At 43.7% G+C, this 4483-nt stretch overlaps 1 long non-coding RNA gene across 1 annotated transcript; it reads left to right on the top strand.

Moving 5' to 3' along the window:
• The first annotated feature begins 514 nt into the window (after positions 1-514).
• LOC122546767 lies at positions 515-1513 on the top strand. The gene is made up of 3 exons (XR_006310804.1): positions 515-642; positions 928-1043; positions 1248-1513. It is a non-coding gene; the product is annotated as an uncharacterized LOC122546767 (long non-coding RNA).
• Positions 1514-4483: the final 2970 nt, after the last annotated feature.

Raw genomic sequence — 4483 nt, 5'->3', positions numbered from 1 at the left:
AAATCAGAGTTAATGTTTCGAGTTCAGTGTTGGAGGATCTGAGCTACAGGAAGAGGCTGAACAGGCTAGTGCTGTTTTTCATGGAGCATTGGAGGCTGAGAGGTTGCCTTATAGAGGTTTACAAAATTATGAGGGGCATGGATAGGATAAATAGACAAAGTCTTTTCCCTGGGGTCAAAGAGTGCAGAACTAGAGGGCATAGGTATAGGGTGAGAGAGGAAAGATATAAAAGAGACCTAAGGGGCAACTTTTTCACACAGAGGGTGTTACGTGCATGGAATGAGCTGCCAGAGGAAGTGGTGGAGGCTGGTACAATTGCAACATTTAAGAGGTATTTAGATGGGTATATGAAAAGGAAGAGTTTGGAGGGATATGGGCCGGGTGCTGGCAGATAGGACTAGATTGGGTAGGGATATCTGGTCGGCATGGACGTGTTGGACCGAAGGGTCTGTTTCCATGCTATACATCTCTATGACTCTATGACTCTAACTGAAGAGTTCTGATGCTGATGTTTTTGTCCTGCTCTACCTTGGCAACAGTTGTTGTTTCTCTTTCAGGTCCTTTGAATGTGTCATGGAATTGACCTAGTTAGATTCGTTGGGGATTGCACAGGGTGTTTTGCTGAGCGATTGTGGTATAGCGGTGAGTATAGCTGCCTTCCAATACTTGGTCCGGTCTGATTCCTGACCATTGTAAGCTTTCAATTTTAAATCGATCACCAGAAATAAAATCAAGAGGATATGAGGCTGATCTCAAGAGGGCTCATTCTACAAAAAAATCATTCAAATTGTTCCTTAACTTCCACAATGATGCTGATCTGAAAATTCCCGTGTGAAACCGATTAAGTAATCCTCAGATTTTCTGAATTCCTGAAATCTTCCCCTCTGTTACTGACCATTTTGTATTTGAACATTGATTCCTGCGCAGAGATCCTGATCACACTAGGAATCTCCAATAATCACAGCAGCTGCTGCAAATGCTCAGCAAGTCCGGCAGCTTCTGTAGATATGAGGAGGAGGATTAACATCTCAGCTCTATAAAAAGTAAGTATAAACCAAGTCTCCAAACGCTCAAGAGCTCTTGGCTTCCCATTCTGACATAACTTTGCTATATTTCATCCCTTTCAAACTCGCTCTCGTTTTTTTGTGGTGAAATACTGCTCAATTTCGAATAACTGGACATGTCCACAAATTGCGAGCAATGCTCTTTACCACATAAAATCGTTTGTTTTATTATTCAATTGACAGGTCTACCAATCTGTGTGTGGAGAATACGGGCAGAATCTGTTTATTCATATGATGTGCTTCAGTAACACTGACAGACTCCGAACATTTTTGCAGAATACAAACCGAAAGAATTGCGAATGCTGTAAATCAGAAATTGCTGTAAAAGCTGAGCAGGTCTGACAGCATCTGTTGAGAGTAATCGGAGTTAACACCTGGAGGCGAGTGACCCTCCCTCAGAATGTATGTCTGTGAGGATTTCTTCGGGTTGGTTGCAGTTCCCAATTGAGGACAGTAATCTGCCGAACAATGGATCATGATGTGAAGGTGCCGGTGTTGGACTGGAGTGTACACAGTTAAAAATCTCACAACACCAGGGTATAGACCAACAGGTGTATTTGGAGGTACAAGCTTTTGGAGCGCTGCTACTGCTACCTGAGGAAGGATCAGTGCTCTGAAAGCTTGTACCTCCAAATAAATCTGTTGGACTATTGAATTGAATTTGAATTGAATGTGTTGTCACGTGTACCGAGGCTCTGTCTTGCGAGCAATACAGTCAGATTACATAGGTAAATAGGATAGATAAATAATAGGTAAACAGTGATAAAAAACCAAAGCACAGGTACAGGTGAATGCTAAGAGTCCATTCAGTATTCTAACAACAGTAGAGTAAAAACTGTTTTGAAACCGGCTGGTGCATGTGTTCAGGCTTCTGTACCTTCTCCCTGATGGTAGAGGCTGTAGAAAAACATTGCCAGGGTAGGATGAATCATTGAGAATGCTGGCGGCCTATCCTTGACAGCGGGCCTGGTAGATGGATTCTACAGATAGGAAGCAAGCTTTTGCGATTGCCCAGGCTGAGTTCACCACTCTCTGTAACCGTCTCCGATCTTCAGTGGTACAGTTGTCATACTAGGTAGTGATACATCCAGACAGAATGCTCTTGATGGCACACCTATAAAAGTTAGCAAGGATATTCACCATCATGCCAAACTTTCTCAGCTGCCTGAGGAAGGAGAGACGTTGTTGGTCCTTTGTAACCGGTGCCTCCACATGAACACTGCAAGAAAGCTTTGTGTTGATGACCACTCCCAGGAACTTGACACAAATGCTCTGGTGTTGTGCGATTTTTAACTTTGGCCCTGGATCAGGGATTCAGTGACAGTAGACGATAATTGTACCCCTCGTGTTGGATGGTGTGATGGAGAAATAATACGGGTGAGGACCGACTGCTATTACATTTCCACGGGACATTTTAAATGATCATTTCAAAGGTGACTGATTAATCCAGGAGAGTCAACGCGGATTTCTAAGTGAAGGTTGTGTCTGATCAACTTGACAGATTTTCTTTGAAGGTACAATATTGATCGACAGAGGGAGAATATGGGATGTAGATCAAATAGATGATAGGAATAGTGCTGCATATGCTTGTCTGGAGAAATATTCAGTTGGGAAATCATTTTGGCAAAGTGTTCATTGAGCTTTACTGACACAAATAGCAAACAATGTATAGCTTCTTTTTCTGCTGTAATCAGTCTCCAATTCCCTGGCTAAATTTTTAAAGAAGTCATGTCATGAGAAGCTGCTACCATGAGCTTCTCAACGTGTGAATACAGTGCCATATACCCGACTCAATCAGCAGTAATTGCAAACTGAGAAATACACAGCCCCATCCCAGTGGTTCCAACAGAGTGAGCCCTGCCTTGGTACACATTATCCATCCTTATTAACTCATCACCGACAGTTTTTACTGAAGAGGTCTGGTAAATTTGTATCACGTTTCACAGGAACAGCAGGAGGCCATTCAGCCCCTTCAGCCTGTTCCACCCCCTTAATGAGATCACGGCTGATCTGTGGCCTCACTCCATTTGTCCGACTTGACCCCATTACTCCGAAACCCCTAGATTAATAAAAAAAAAGCCTATGCCAGATAAAAATTTAACAATTCAATTGGTACAGGCTGCCGTTTGAGGAACAGAATCCCAAACCCTACCAACTCTTCCCGTCTCCAAGTTCTCTTTCTTTCCTCAGTCCCCGGGCATCCTCGTGCATTTGGAGCATGTCCCTGCGACAAAATAAAATGGTGTGGTCCTCGCTGTCGCGGTGGTCAGCCATCCCTCTTCCTTCGCCAGCAGCAGCTCCCCGCCATCACACAATATCCTCCAGTGTAAATAAAAACCTTTGGAGCTAAGTGGGGGTTGGGGGGGTGTATAAAATAAAATCGGTAACGGTCACCCAGCCTCCCCTTACTGGCAAGATGTCTCACTTGGGCGAAGGGGAGAGGCGCAAGCTCTATCTCTGAAATGAACTTCCCCATTCCATCAATCACCTGAGGATATTACACCAGAGCTCCATTCCCTGTAAACCAGTTTAAGATACGCTGAAGTATCTGGAATCCTGTGGAAAACTTTCATCCTTAGACTGAAAGTAAACGACGCCTGCTTGTATCTCTCAACATCTATTACTCTTTCCCATTTACTCCATTGCCAATCTTTGCATCATCTGCAACATCAGGTGATGTGTCTTGCATAATGGAGTTAGACACAGAGTAAAGTTCTCACTACAGTATTCGCATTAATGCCTCGTGGGACAGCTACAGCACGGGGAGCTCTCTAGATGATGTCAAAATCAAATATGTAAAGTCAGGCATCATTCAAGCAGAGATGCAGAGTTACACTCAGCCTTACTGTCTCCATCACACACACCCCCAAACACAGATACATACGTACACAAACAAAGACACAGTCCTGAACTCTCGACTGTGGTATAACAGTCACTTCTGTTGTGGGCAAAGTCTTAGAGAGAATTGTAAGGGATAGGATTTATGCACATCTGGATAGGAATAATGTGATCAAGGATAGTCAGCATGGTTTTGTGAAGGGCAGGTCGTGCCTCACAAACCTTATTGAATTCTTTGAAAAGGTGACGAAGGAGGTTGATGAGGGGAAAGCGGTAGATGTGGTATATATGGATTTTAGTAAGGCGTTTGATAAGGTTCCCCATGGTAGGCTACTGCAGAAAATACGGAGATATGGCATTGAGGGTGAATTGGAGGTTAGGATTAGGAATTGGCTGGATGGAAGAAGACAGAGGGTAGTAGTTGATGGCAAAGTTTCTTCATGGAGTGCCGTCACTAGCGGTGTTCCACAAGGATCTGTTTTGGGACCATTGCTGTTTGTCATTTTTATAAATGACCTGGAAGAGGGGTTAGAAGGTTGGGTGAGCAAGTTTGCGGATGATACGAAAGTCGAAGGAGTTGT

The sequence above is a fragment of the Chiloscyllium plagiosum genome, unplaced genomic scaffold (genome assembly GCF_004010195.1).
Source record: "Chiloscyllium plagiosum isolate BGI_BamShark_2017 unplaced genomic scaffold, ASM401019v2 scaf_9106, whole genome shotgun sequence".
Taxonomy (NCBI): Eukaryota; Metazoa; Chordata; class Chondrichthyes; order Orectolobiformes; family Hemiscylliidae; genus Chiloscyllium; species Chiloscyllium plagiosum.
Note: the sequence above shows the minus strand (reverse complement) of the source record. Positions and strands in the feature narration are given on the sequence as shown.